Source organism: Crocodylus porosus, unplaced genomic scaffold (genome assembly GCF_001723895.1).
Source record: "Crocodylus porosus isolate Cpor-Errol unplaced genomic scaffold, CroPor_comp1, whole genome shotgun sequence".
NCBI classification, from domain to species: Eukaryota; Metazoa; Chordata; order Crocodylia; family Crocodylidae; genus Crocodylus; species Crocodylus porosus.
The window spans coordinates 94,219,525-94,235,008 of record NW_017728886.1 but is presented as its reverse complement, the minus strand read 5'-3'; positions in this window follow the sequence as shown (position 1 = coordinate 94,235,008).

Sequence of the window (15,484 nt, the reverse complement as noted above, 5' to 3'; positions counted from 1 at the left end):
CCTTTGTGACCTGATCATAAAAGGCAATCAGGTTGGTCTGACATGACCTGCCCCTAATGAAACCATGCTGGTTGCCCTGAGCATCATCCCTGAAGCCAGCCCATCACAGATGTACTTCTTGAGGATCTTCTCAAAGAGTTTCCCTAGGATTGAGGTAAGACTGATGGGCCTATAGTTGCCCAGGTCCTCTCTCTTCCCTTTTTTGAAGATGGGGACCACGTTCACTATCTTCCAGTCATCCGGCATCTGGCCCAAGCACCACGAGCGCTCGTAAAGCCATGCCAAGGGCCCTGCAATAAGCCCAGCTAGCTCCCTCAACACCCTGGGGTGGAGAGCATCTAGACCCACTGACTTGAAGATGTCCAGCCCCTCCAGAAGCTCTCTAACCCGGTCGTCCCCAACCTGAGGTCTGGCATCACAGCAGTGAAGTCCCAGTCCCTGCACAAGAAAACAGAGTCTATACTCCGACTCTTCACACACTTGGATCTTGGTTGTTTCTTCTGATCTGGGTGATCCTCCAGACATAGCCAACCATGATCCAGCATGACAAAAATACATTAAGGTGTAAAGTAATATTGAGAGCCTTTCTCTGCCCCAGGACTACAACTTAAGATATGTTTCCACTGCTAAAATGCTTATAACAGTGTAGCAACAATAGCACAGAGCTCAGCCTAGGATACCCACCTCACTATTTACACAGGTTCATGAACAAAGATGCAGTACCCCAGCCTGCTTGTTTAATGCTAGCTTAGTCAATCTAGTTGCAGTCATATTTTTTACTAGAATGTAGATAAATCTCTGAAGACTATAGAACATAGAAGCATCTATTATGTTCGCCCAAAGAGTCATCTGGGTGGGCCATACTGGTGGTTACGCTTGTTTTGCATGTACCTATTTCCAAGGAAAAAAACAAAAAACAGTGACATTGTCTCCAAGTATAGGACCCCAAGTCCATGAAGCACCCCTGCATATGAAAGCACATGGGTACATTCTTAATGTTAAGCACGTGCTGAACATTGATATCACTGTGATTAAATACATGCTACATACTTAGCTGCTGACCTGAATTGGGTCCATAATGCCTACAGAATGCTACTGTTCATGTTGTAGTCATTGGCTCAACTCCAATATGGCTTTTCTTCTACCAAGGTGTAATTGAGCCCTCACAGCCAATTCCAAATGCCATTGAAGTCGATGATACATTATCAGTAACAATAGGTATAGAATCCACTCTGAAACACTGCAATTGTTTGTTGTGGGGGTAGTACTCATATTTAATTTCCATTTTATTTCAAATTATTTAAGCATTGTCCCCTATGACAAGAAATGTCCGACCTTATAAAATGGAAACAAATCTGTTTTTATTAGAACTGTAAAGTATGATGTCAACCAGTAACAGTAGAAAAATGGAACAGGATACTCAATCTTGTTTGGGGAGGGGAAGATGAGGTCTTGGAGTTTTATCAAGGCTGGACTGTCTTCAGTTAAATCAGAGGTAATGAGTGAAGGCATCACTCTGAGATCAGGTGGGTGCCTTCGCAGAACTTGATATATAATACGGTATGTTTCTATTGTACATCTTGACAAGGAAAGAACTGCAGTAAATTTAACAAGTGAAATGACACTATATGGAACAAAGTATAAGATTGTACAGAAGGACTGGTTTTGGACAGTTCGGCTGGATTATCTGAAGTAAGTGACACAATATAAAAGAATTTGCTGAATATTCATTTGATATATGGGAAGAAATATACAGGACCACATCCTCAATTGTTAACTGGCACTGAAGCCAATGCAGCTGTATTGGTTATAAACAGCTGAAAATCGTGCCACTTAATCTCACATAAAAGTCAAGAGAAACTCTCGAAGCAAATGGGTTTATACTATAACTAGGACATAACTGGTATAAATAGTATAAGGAAAGAATGAAGCCTATAGATGTATATGCCTAGATCTTTAAGGCACTCAGGCATGTGAGTACCTATATACACTTGAATAACCCCATTGATTTCAATACACTGTGTTAGGGCTGTGTAAAAAAGCAACATTTCATTTTGACTTCCATTTCGACAGGACAGTGTTTCATTTCATGTTTCATTTCATTTCAAAGCACTGTTCCATTTCATTTCATCAAAGCTGTTTTGATGCTGTTTCAACGTTTCGCCCACGGGCTATAATGGGGAAGCATGAAACTGTGGTGCCACCTTAGTCGGGGGGCATATGTCCCCCCATGACCAGTCCTGCTGACTGGGGGGGCACCCTCTGTGGTCAGTCTTACTGCCTGGGGGGGTCTCCCACAGCCACTCTTGGTGCCCAGGGCACCCCTGTGCCTGATCCCACAATGGCCAATCGCTGTGACCGATCACTGTGGCCCCTTCTGGGAGTGGCTGGAGTGATCAGCCGGCATTTGTAGGGGAGGGACCAGTGCTCCCACCTGCCCATTGCCTAAGTGGTGAGTGCATCCAGTCAGGGGGTGCACCAGCACTCTCAGTGGCTCACCGGCACCTGTACAACCCCTATGCATCACCACTGACAAAACTTCCTATACCTTTGTCATTTTTTGGCAGATTTGGATGAAAACAGCAGGGATGGTACCCCTTCTGAGGTCATGAAGCCTACAAAGGTTCAAGGAGATAGGTGCAAGGGATTCTGGGAAACTGCACCTCAAATATTATAAGCAAAACTCGTGTCATGCATTAAGGCACAGCAGGGTGAAAACTGAAGGCATGGTAGCATCTCCTGAGGCCATGAAGCCTGTAGCATTGCTACATTCTACCTTCCCCCCACCCCAGGCTGTCCCTCACCCCCTGATGCTCCATTTCCATTTTCACTGACTGGCTTTCTTGGCTGCATTGCATGCCAGCCTCTGGCTTCTTTACTATTCCTTCCATACAGGAACAGCACATACACCAACTGCAGGTGCTTCCTCAGCCTGACAAAGGGTTTTTCAACCTGAAAGCTGGCATCTCAGGCAGCTAAGCTGAGCTCACCTGGAGCCTCACAATTCCACTGCAACCAGCAAGCCTCAGGCCTGTCAAAGACATGACAGGTCTGGGCTTTCCAAGCTAGCCCTGCAATAGGAACGTGTGACCTATGGGTCCCTGGCTGCCTACTCCTGTGCAGCTAGCCCATAATATGCAGTTTCCCCAGTCTGGGGATTTCCCTGCTGGTGGCTCCCTGTTACACCAACCCAAGCACTAACTTATTGGGACCACCAGAATGGCAGTCCCATCCTCCCCTCCTAGCAGTAGCAGCTAGGTATTTTGACACCATACTGCTGCTGTAGCAGCAGCACCAGAGCAAATGGACCATACCAGAGCAGAAGCAGCCAGAGGGATTTTTGAGTCCCTGGAGCAGGTAAGACTCCCATCTCTCCCCTGTCCCGTGATTTGAACCCCCTTCCCCCCAGATCCTCAGTAGTACCTTCCCCTACCACCCACTGTCCAGCAGGGTTTGCCTAGGATGCAAACCCTACTAGTTAAGCTGATGGGAAAATTCCTTTTTGAAACTCATCAACTGACCCGTCAACACAAATAGAGCAAAATTATGAACAAAGCTGTTATTTGAAGAATACAGAAATGTCACAAGCACTTTATTGACAAAAAGCTTACAGTAATCAGTCATAACAACCCTCTTGCTCTGATTCTGGGGGTAAATAGAGCCTTTCTAGTTTTAGCTGAACTAAGGCTTCAGAAGTGGACAATCAACTTAAGAGCCATCAGTATGGAGTCAGATTTTGCTCTTCAGCAAAATGTGTGCCGCCAATGGACTTTTTATACCCAGACAAAATAACATTCTGGATTAAAAAGGTAATTTACCTGAATATAATTCAACTAAACTGTTTACCATTGTAGCCAAGCAAATCTAGCAATGCATATAGGTGTGTTTATAGAAACACTCCCATGTATGCACATACTTTACTTACATTTTTGGACTTCATATTGAATAGATGAATGCAGACAAACAGCTTAACTTTACAGTAGAGAGTGATGCTGCATGGAGGAGTTATTGTTTTAGAAAAATAGTCAGGTTTTGCGAACTTCATAAATTGATTGAATACTATAAAACAAAATCTATGAAGATTTGTTTGCATTCCAAATAGTTGACTGGATGCTTGATGCAACTTTATCCGCTTAACATTTATTACATGTAGTTATCTGGGTAGGCTAATTCAATATCTGGAAAAAAAAATCAAGGATATAGTCCTGTCACAGGATGATACCAAAGTACTTTTCATTCCAACAATAACTAAGGCTATGTCCTAAAGCAAGACATTTTTCAATAGTGCATCTGAATAATTAAGAGTTTTAAAAGAGTTGGATGATGTGTTATCTGGAGTGTTAATATTGATAGTCAATTATTCTTGAACACTGGGAATTTCCAGAAGACTAGAAGAAAACTAATCTCATGCCAATATTTAGGAAGCGTAAATGGGACAACACAGATCATTATAAACTTGTGGTTTGCAATTAACTCCAGACAAACTAATGGAAAAGCTGACTTGATTAATAATGTGATTAATAAAGAATTAAATATTGAGAATAGAATTAATTATAATCAACATGGATTTATGGAAAATAATGCTTATCAAACTCGGTTGCTATCTTTTTGATGAGATTAAAAGTTTGGTTGTTAAAAATAATAGTATTGATGTATTATGCTAGGCATATATATATATTCTGCAAAGCTTTGTGACCATTTAGATATGGCTGAGCACTCTTCCCATGAGATGTCTGGGTAGTTGAAGTCTCCCATGACAACCATGGACCAGGAGTGTGTGACTTCAGCCAATTCCCTGGTGAACTCCTGGTCAGTCTCTTGATTCTGGGAGGGAGGTCTGTAGTAGACTCCCACCATTGTATCCCCTGTGCCATGTTCCCCACGGATTTTAACACAGAGGATCTCCAGTTGTCCACCCTGGGTGCTGACGTCAGCTTGTAGGGGCATGTAGCTTTTCTTGACATAGACAGCTACAAGACCGCCCTTTTGTGTACTCTATCCCTCCTGTACAGGATATAGCTGTCTATACCTGTAGTCCAGTCATGGTTGGAGTGCCACCAGATCTACGTTATCCCTATGACATTGTAATTGTTTGTGTTGAGCAGAAGGACAAGTTCCTCTTGTTTATTCCCCAAGCTCCTGGCATGTGTGTGCAGTCATGCAAGTGTCCCCTTGGAGGCCCTTGCCTTGCCTACCAGTTGTTTCAGGGCTGGGCAGGGGTGGGATCCCTTGAGCGCCTTGGCCTGCTGGCTTTGCAAGGGTTGCTCAGTGGGCCAGCAGTGGAGGTAGTCCCCCCACCCCCTGGCAGGCTTAATTTAAAGCCCAGTGGAGCAGGTCAGCCAGTCTAGCTGAAAAGAGTCTCCTCCCCAGTGGAGAGAGGTGGAGGCCATCCCTTCCCAGCAGCTCACTGCCTCTCTCACCAAAGAGCGAGCTGTGGTCATGGAAGCCGAAGCCTTCCCAATGACACCAGCGCCTGCAGTCTTTGGTTCACTACCTGGATCCTCCTCTCCCTCCTCAGCCTGTAGCCTGAAAATGTAAGGATCGAGAAAAACACCACCTGCACCCCCAACCCCTTAAGCCCTGCTCCCAAATCCCTGTAGCACTTCATGACTCAGCTGGGAGGGTTCCAAGCCATGTCATCGGTGCCCCATAAATACAGAGCACAGGGCTAGAGGGCAGTTTAGAGTCAGTGGGCTGGAGGAGTTTAGGGATCTTCTCCACAATGTCTTGGATACAGGCTCCCAGTCCAGCAGACTTCCTGGGCCAAGGGGTTGGGGCAGCAGATTGCCCCCCTCAGTCCCCCTCAGAATGGAGTCTCCCATGACAAACACTTTGTGTTTTGTCTTAGGGAGAGTGGGGGTGGTAGCTGCAGTTAAGCCTGTGTTGCCTGCAGGAGCTGGCAACTTAGCAGGCTCTGTTGGGGCTGCAAGAGGTTTGTACCTGCTGCAAACCTCCACTGGGGGGTGGGACCTTAGTGCAGTGGACCTTGGGACACCTCACCACCTTGGTCCATCCCCTTGGCTGGACAGGATGGGAGGTCCCAGTGTCCTCCCTTGTCCTTGAAGGTGACTGTGGTTGACCCTCTGCCTCCCAAGGGAGAAGGGCCTGGCAGTAGAAGTCAATCTCCTGCTCTCAGTCTCTGATGGCATACAGTCTCTGGACTGTGGCCTGGATCTCCTCCAGCTGGTGCGCCAGAGACCCCAAAAGGAAGCAAACCTCACAAGGGGAGGTGGCCATGCTCCTGTACCCCAGAGCCTGAAAAAGTGACAGGCAGCCCCCGCAGCTGAGAGCCAGGGGCTCTGTCTGCATGGAGCCCAGAACCACGAGCTCCATCTGGGTAGAGTCCTCTGAGGAGCCAGAGGCGGGGGCCAAAGGCCCCAAGGGGACCCTGAAGTTGTGGTATGCTGCTGATTTGGGGGACCCTGCCTGCTTGGAGAGGGGTCAGTGAGTACCCCCTCCCCCTCCTCTACTGTCCCTCTGCGGGGGCTGGGCCAAGTAGGGGCCAGGGCAGGGCAAGACACTCCCCGTTTCCCAATCAGCCACCTCCCCACAGCTTAGCTGGGCTAGTCCCCTCCCACCACAGCCCCACTTATATCCGGCTGCTGCTGGGGGTCAGCAAAGGGGCTCTGTGGCAGTTGGGGTCACTGGGGGGCTTTGTAATGCGGGGTCATGATGGGTTTTCACCCATGCATCTTGTGCTGCTCCCTAAGCCTCTCTGGGGCCTTTTCCCCTGATTTTATAAGAACTTTTAACTTTTAAAAACTGTCATGAGAATTAAACTATTTTTAAATAAAAAAGCTCTTTTGACCCTGTCAAACAGTGGTGCATAACTCTAATAAATATATTCCTATAGAACTGCTGATGGAACATGCATATACTTATATTACTGATTTTTATTAGTTATCTTGTCCCCTCATATCATTGGGTTATATCAGCAGAGAACTTGCTTCTAAACACTTGATCTCCTAGAGCTACTATACTGTAGAAAATCAGCACTCTTAAAATGCATGGCCATTATTTCACATGATTAGAATCATCAAAGAGTTTTCTGTCTCCATGTGTAATTTAGCTGGAATAAAGCAGACTTAACAACAGTATGCGTCACCTGTCTCTCAGTTTGTACAATCAGAAACTGCTAACCCGTCTCTATTTGCTATTGGAAAACAGATTCTATGTACTCAGTCTTCTACCCTTCTAGAAATTATATAATTTTTATAAGTTTGGTGGGTGTAAAAGTAAATATTAGCCTACTTTTTAAATCTTTTAATGGCAAATGGGAGAATGAATATTTTTTAACAGTAGTATTTTAAACCCATGTTACTGTATCAAGTGTGCTTTCACTTTAAAAACATGCTGAGCTCTGATACTATTTGGTGACAAATCAAAAGATTATACTCGATGTATAGTGTTGACTAACAGGACAGTTTACTTTATTGCTGCTGATCACCAAGAACCACCTCTCCCTCTGTAGTGTTGGAGGTAGAGATATTTCCTTCTAACTCTACATAGAATATAAAAATAACCAACAAATATTATAATACAAAATGGATGCAACATAAGTGAAAAAACACACAAGGGAGAGTTGTTTTGTTTTTGGGGGTTTTTTAATAATCACTGATAGAGCAAATTAACTATGTAATAGAAGACAAATACAAATCAATTAAGAGAATAAGAAAATGTTAGCTAACACATTGGCAGCTGAACTACTGGTTGCTGCACATCTAAGAATTTCAATACCTTTCTTCTTGGCAAGCTTATTTTCACCTTTAGTTCAAGTGAAGGTTGAATGGCTAGACAAATACTTCTGTAACATATGTCCCTCCAGATGGGCAAAAATTCTAACAAAAAGAGTCTGAAACTAAGTTCAGCCATGTTCTAATCATATTCCAACTAATTTTTGATCAGTCGGATGTTCAGCAACTAATATACCCATGCTTTCTTGCTTTTTTCTTCTGCCTATCTTTCTTTTGATTTACCTTTCTCTAAGTAAAAGGAAAAAAGAAAAATGTAATAACTGGAAATCTCCCTGTTTTAGTATTATTTTAATGTTAATATAGTTGTAATCACTTCACTGTTCTCTAAACACTTCCTAAGCTTCACTTGGTCGTATGTTGAAAAATTACTAAAATTAGCCCTGACCCAGCCATTTGCTTCTGCCAGGTCCCCAGTGATTTTGGAGGATGAGAAACATAAAGTTAAATGTGTGAAGCACAGGAGCTAGTTTGCCAATCAACCAGACTTTAATTATTGAGAGTTTGATGTTAAGCCAGTTCATTATAACCCATTCAAAGAGGCAAGACAGAAAAATAGGTCTATCACTTCATCTGTGCATGCTAACATTTTGTTTAGGTAAGACTAGTCATAGGCAGTACAGGTTTTTTGTTTTGTTTCTGTAATGATGGCAGACAAAAATAAAATATTCTGGTGGGAGATGAAAAGACAAATTGAAAGTCACGTATTCACATTCAAGGATTGCTGCTCGTATATGTACAATTATACCTTTTGATGTAGGTAATTTGTTGCTTTCCTTGTATGTCTGTAGAAGGAATGACTATGGAATGCCAAAAATATTAGTGTTGGAAGCATGACTTGCATTTATAAAGTTTATGACAATAATTAGAGAGGCTTTTATGGAAATTTATATTACTTTTAAAATAATATACCAAATTAACCTGTTATGAAACGCCTTTAAAGACAATGACTTTATATTAGGAATAAGTTTGACCTGACATTTTTTAAGCATGGCACTAACCCTCAAAATTAAATTCATACTAAACTTTAACAAGATGAGTAGTCCTGCTAAAATCCAGGTTAAACTTTAAGTGTTTTGTTGGATTATAGCCTAAATAGCCAGTTTTAACAGGCATTACTCTCAATGTGCCATGGCCAAAACAAAGAACCAAAATCAAAATTAGGGACACGATAGTAGTGTAAGAAGCTTCAGTTTGCTGGGTGCAGGAATTCATGTATAAATTAAGTCCTGCAAAAATGTATGTATATGTATTTGTGTGTGTGTTTATATATATATATATATGTATATGTATGTATATATGTATAATCATAACATACAGTTATGTCAGGGAACAGTTAGTTTGTGAAAGTATATTTGAAAAAAAGGCCATCCTTGAAATGAAAAATGTCATTACTCCAAAAGCAAGTGACACATACTTCTACTGTATGCTTCTAAAGCTAGGAACATATTGAGACTATGTATGGCTAGAAGCTTTTCCTCATTAGCTCTCCAAGCAAAGTTGCCATTAAGTCAAAATTGTAATCTAACTATGAAGGCACTTATTTCACGATAATACAGCAGCTGAACTTGGAAGTTGGAAAGTTTTATTTCTTATAAAATTATAAGCTGTTTCTCTGAAACATGTTAGTTTTCTTAGATGACTATGATTTGAATATGTGCCTTCTAAGCAAGTACAGGAAGTGTAGCTGGTTGTTACACCATTATGTAAAGAAAAAGTTGGAAGGTGCATTTTACTGTTGCCCTTTTGTGGCAGGACTACCTAAATTTATGGTGTAGTAGGTGCAGAAGGACCTCAGGCTTGCTTCTATGGTTGTAGTCATCAAGGATACCGCATAGGTGACTCATCTGTCATCTGTAATTGTATCATCTGCAACCTGTCATTCAGAATGCTGAGTCAATACTCTCTACGGTCCAAACAAAAGAGTGCCAAAAAATACTATGCAGTTTATGCGTTCAGTATACCTTACTCATGGGTGAGCTGTGCTCTAAAATGGAGCCTAAAAGGAAGACTAGGTGGGTAGGGAAACGTGAGAAAAATAAGGCCACCTTTCTCTGATACCTGAGGCCCTAGGGAAAGAAAAAGTTCTGCCAGGAAAAAAATGGTAAGGGAAGAGGGATAACAAAACAGGAGGTAAAGTATTGAATGCCTTGTTAGTATTACCATACTTCCAGAGAAACTATTGCCTTTAATGAGCAATCAGAATGCTCATTTACTATAGTGCCAGAACTTGTTTTCAAGGAGACATTTTGTGCGCTTAGATTTTTAATTAGCCACATCATCCATAGCCATCCCCTGCATGTAGGATAAGGGGAACAGGATAATTGAAGCACATGTAGAATTGTAAAATCCAAAATTAAGTTTGAAGGGGGAAAAAAGAACCCATAAAATAAACGATTGATGCCATTCTTGAGACCTATGTGAACAGAACCTTTGACAGAGAGAAAAAAGAGAACATGAAAGCATGTAGCAGCCTCTACCAAAGCTTAGTTCAAATAAAAAATATAGGCATATGCTACCTCTATGGTTTGGAATAAAATAATGGAACCAGGCTCTCAGAAACAGTTTATCCTTAAAAAAAAAAATCTTTAGGGTTCCAAAGACACTGAGGCAGTGTTAATACTATTATGAAATGAAAAGGTACTCTTTCTACAGCAGGTTTCATCTATAGTACCTATAGCACTTTACAAAGGGTGGGCGGGGTGGGGAGGCAGCAGGGCAGGGAGGGGGACAGGGAAGCAAATATCATTGTCCATATATTACAAATGAGATAAGGCAAAGAGGTAGAAAGACCAAGCATACACAGCAAGGAAACTGCAGACCCCACCCTCAGTCTAGCCAGCATGGAGTCCTTATTTGGTGATCTGATTCCTGCCCTAGCTTCTGATCTATCTCCTTCCTCTCTCCTTTTCAGAGGAATTATTAAGCATTATATACAACAATAAAAACATAGGAATTAATTTACAACTCTGTACCAAGTTTCAATAGCTGCTTTTCAGGACACAATATGGCATTTATCAATCTAGAGGAAAAAATAGTTATTTAAAAGGAACTGTAGACCCAGGTTTGAAGCCTGAATGTTGAAGTGCCAGACAAAAACCCCAAACCTTTAAGGACAGAATAGAGGATTTAATTAAATTCAACACTAATGATACCATTAAAGCCCTGTAAGTGTCTTGGTCAGTACTTTTATAAAGGCAATGGGCCTAGGTCACCAAACTAACTACCCTAGTATTGTAATCTGCAATGAATTTTTTGCTTTTCTTAAAAGCTCTTTGCGCCAACCTTTTACGGTGATGTTATAATGTCATTGGAAGATTTCTGTAGTCAGCTGAGCTTAGTTAAAGATAGTAAGTTATATCAGTTTGACTAGTATGTATATATAAATTAATCCATTTCATAATTTCAAAATGCTGAGTTCACTGCAACCTTGTATTTACAATTGATTATATATATGATTGCCTGTCTCTTTCCAATGTAATTCTTCCTTTAGATAAGCTATAACCATTGTAGCCCTGTATAGTATTATTTCCAAGGTAGTAATATCCTTCTTTTTAATACAGTGATCTAGGACTGTATGCATTTATTCCAGATGAGCTATAATAAAAATCTGGGGAGGAAGAAGACAATGGGAATGCTTTGATGTCCATAAATGAGAACTTGCCTTGAGTTTGAATGCATATTGTATAAAAGAGCTATGGAACCATTTCTGACTCGTATAATCAGTGGAGGAAAAACATAATGAAAATGACACACGGATGATTGTCTGCCACAATAGAATTTTCAATTTGCCCCAGTGGGAATGCCAGTTTGGCAAAATCTTTTCAAACAGGGTCAGAAGACAGACAAAGACTTCCAGTGGAGGAAGGAAGTTAACAATAAATGCTTGCTGTTCTGACTGAATGGCCAATTTAGCGTTCATCAGCAAAGCAGCCATAAAAAAATTATAAATCCTCCCTCCTCAAAAAAAAAGTCACAATACTTCCCCCCCACACCTCTGCTAGGAGCTGTGTTAATCAATTATTTCCACCCTAGACACTGTAGTCCTCAACTTGCTTATAAAAAGATTAAAGTTTAAATGTCTAGTAAATTCTTATACATCAATAAATATTAAAAAAGAAAACAATTTCATCCTTTTCCTGTTACCCTAAATTCTATTTTGCTCAAGTGTTTGCTGTACTTGTCAAATCAAGCGCTGAAACTAATTTGTAAGAAATAAGTTGTTATTGATAATTGCTCAAGGAAACATGAGTTAAGGGAGGACTGTTCAGGGAACAAACCAGTCACTGCAGGAATGAAGGAATACTTTCTGACACATTATTGAGGTGCATTGTGAGGACAGTGTAAGGAGCTGCTCAGTTGTTAGTGGGCTGAAATCCAGCTGCAGGAGGTAGTAATTAAGTGTCTGCCTGGCTGGAGATGCAGCTGTAACCGATGACTGTTTAATGAGGGTAGAGCCACAAAGAAGATTAAGAGCTCCAGGAGTAGAGGGAGATAGGTTTTTGACTTGTTAAGACTTTATTACAAGAATATTAAAAACAAGAGGTGAACATGCAGAAGTCTGTGGCTCCTGGGGACAAGCATGAAATACGAGTCAGAAACAAAAACATTTTTAACACTCTTGAAACTCCCTCCCCCATCAAACTCTCATGGAGTTAGATATTTAGGACTATCTTCTATCTTGCAGAGTGCCCTCTCAATGGCCTAGCATGACACAGATTGGTCCACATTTTGTTGCAAGGTGAGATGTCCAAACTCAAATGAGAGATGTGCCTAGACCAAGAAACAGAATAGTTGGAGGTCACTGTTGGAGCCAGCACCAGCAAGGCAGTTTCTGCAGATTTTTCAGAGTCACCATCTTGGCCTGGCCCAGCAGGAAATTGGGCATGCAGATCATGTTCCCTGTCAAGCACCCTGATCAGGAGGCTAGCCTGGGCCACGTACCTCAGGAGCCATATCTGCAGTAAGTCACCAGCTTGCAAACTCAGGCCAGTTGAGAATAGTAAGTGTCTTGATTGGCTGCTGGGAGCACTGCCTGTCCATTTAGATCTCGCTGGAGCCTTGAGTTTCCAAGCCATTCAACAGTTTTAGTAAGTCTATTGAGTCCTTCTCTTTGGTTTCAGCTTTTCCTTGAATTCCAGCCTCAGATTTTTCCCTGAAGATCTGTTTCCTAGTTCCTGACTCATAGCTTGACTTGTTGCTTGAACTTTGCCCTGCAGACTACCTTCCAGAGTTGGTAACTTCGGCTGTTGACTTTTTCTAGATCCTGACTCCTGACTTGGCTAATTACTCAGACTTTGCCCTGTGGATTGACCCTTGACCTTGGTAACTTGGTCCTGGTTTTTTGGATTCTGACCCCAGCCTGAATTGCAGACCCAGATGCAGGGTTTTTTTCCTACTCCAGACTCTCAACCTTCCCTCAGACACCCAGTTCCCATGCCAGACCACCTATGTCCTCGTCCCTTAGAAAGTTCCATGTGGCTGTTCAGTACAGGATAGAGAAGACATATGGTCTTGGGGAAGTCCAAATCCAGCACACCAAGGACAGCAAAAAGTGACCTCATCCAGAGGCAGTCCAGGAAGGCGTGGAAGAGAGAGAGAGAGAAAATGAACAAGGTGAGGTGAGGCAAGGCTCTGACAGAAACACAGAGCTAAGGTTGACCCTCAAGATCTGAAGGAAGACAACACACTTTGGTTTTGTATGCTTGCTTGTTTTTTCTGTGGGGACAAGATTGTTCCATGTAAAATAAACTCTGGAAATGCTGAAGTCAGAGCTGACTCCTCTGTATCAGGAAGCAGGATAGAAACCCTTACAGACAAAATTTTCCTTTTTTGTGAAGAACTATTAAACATAGTTGCATGGATTATGTGAGACTGATTAATAGTTTTATAAGATATGGAAGTATCCATCTTCTTTCCTAATTCTTGCTATGATGGTAGATTCAGGTATATGGACTTGGAGTTTTTCTTGCTGTCCTGCTAATAGAAATGTCTTTTCTGTGACCTGGTTATCCTTCTGCATGGCAATGACTAATCTAGAGATGGATGCATTTTAGATGTAGTCCACAGAATATAAAATACTTATGAGTTTTCTCAGTGAACACATCAGTAAATCTACAATCTTATTCTCACATAAGCCAGAGCACCGCCTAAGAGGAAACAAGATTTATCTTGCTTCACTAATATGGTCCCTCATAGGCAGAACTCCTTCTCCCCCACCCTACCTTGCTATTAAAAAAAATTATATCTATTTGGTGACACTTATTACAGAATAATAACCAAAAGTTTTGTCATCAATGCACTCAGAAGTTAAGTAATTTAATGGCATAATTATCCTCATTTTTGTTCATATGGAAAAAATCCTTACAAGGAAAAGCAAAGAAAAAGCCCCCCCCCAACCCCTAGGAAGTGTATATTCTATATTCTATATTCTGTATTCTTGGTTTCACAAAAATATGTGCAAAATTACTTAGCTTGACATGTTTGGGTAGTTCCACTTCAGTCAACAAGACCATAACATACATAAGATTAAGTTTAACAGTCTTGCTCCACTAGGCAATTATTCAGTGTTCCAGACAATGAACAATATGGGTAGGTACAGACATTCAAAATACCCAAGGCAGAATCGATCTAACTTATGCAGTTTTCTGTAAGTGGCATAGTTTAGATCAATAGTGAACAGACTACACATTCATCTTTTGCAGGGAGAGGCAAATCTTAGACCAGGTTACTCCATTTTTAAACCAGTCTGTGTGTGAAAACTTCTGTTCTATTATGGGTACAAACTGTTTTTGCATGGTGAACTTCTGTTCTGTTATGGGTATAGGACAGTTTCCAATCACTTATACCTATAAAAGTGTAAGTTTGTACCTCGCCTATTTGTAGGGAAAACATTAATCTAAACTATTCTTCCTCCATTGCCCACGCAGTATTATATTTAAATTTAAAGTTCTGACTTGACATAGATCGTGTTTTCCATGATAAAAATCTCTTTGCCTTTTCCTTAAGTTCATATCTCATACCTAAAATATAAATAGATTCCTGGTTTGTATTAAGTATCATTTAACAAGTAAAGAGCCATTTCATGTCTGCATTTGGTTTGGAAAATACTTAATTTGTGTATGCCTCTACTTTTCTTATTATTCAAATCCATCTTCTCACAAACCACACAAAATGGAACTTGGCTTACTTAAGTCTCCTTCATACATTTTTCCTGGAAAAGTTGTTTTGTACTTATACATTTTACCCGAAGTATGATTCTATTAATTTGTTCTTTCATTAGCTGCAGATCTCAAGTCAATTAACTTAAATTCTTCTATACAAAGTTTCAAATGTATTTTAAAGTCTGAATTAAAAACCCTGTTAAAAACTTTCTTGGGTATTTTTTTTCCAAATGGATGATATAAAGGAGCAATGTGTGTATCCTCAGATACACTTTTGAATTGTATTCAGTGATAGTGAGGAGAAAAGAGCAGAGCTCCTCTTAAAAATACTGGTTCCTCATTCAAAATCCTACATAATAAACACAGATTCTTACTTAAAACTAGAAGCAAATGAATAATTTATAACCAGCATCTTTACTGTCCTGTTCTTACCAAGAATATTGGGCATGAATTGTCCAATTTAGAGCATTTATGGATTTCACCTGCCCATTGAACTTAAAGTGTAAAGTCTCTGAAATTGTGTGCCCAAAATAGTATAGGAGCAGTGACAGGGGGGAGGTGGGGACAGGA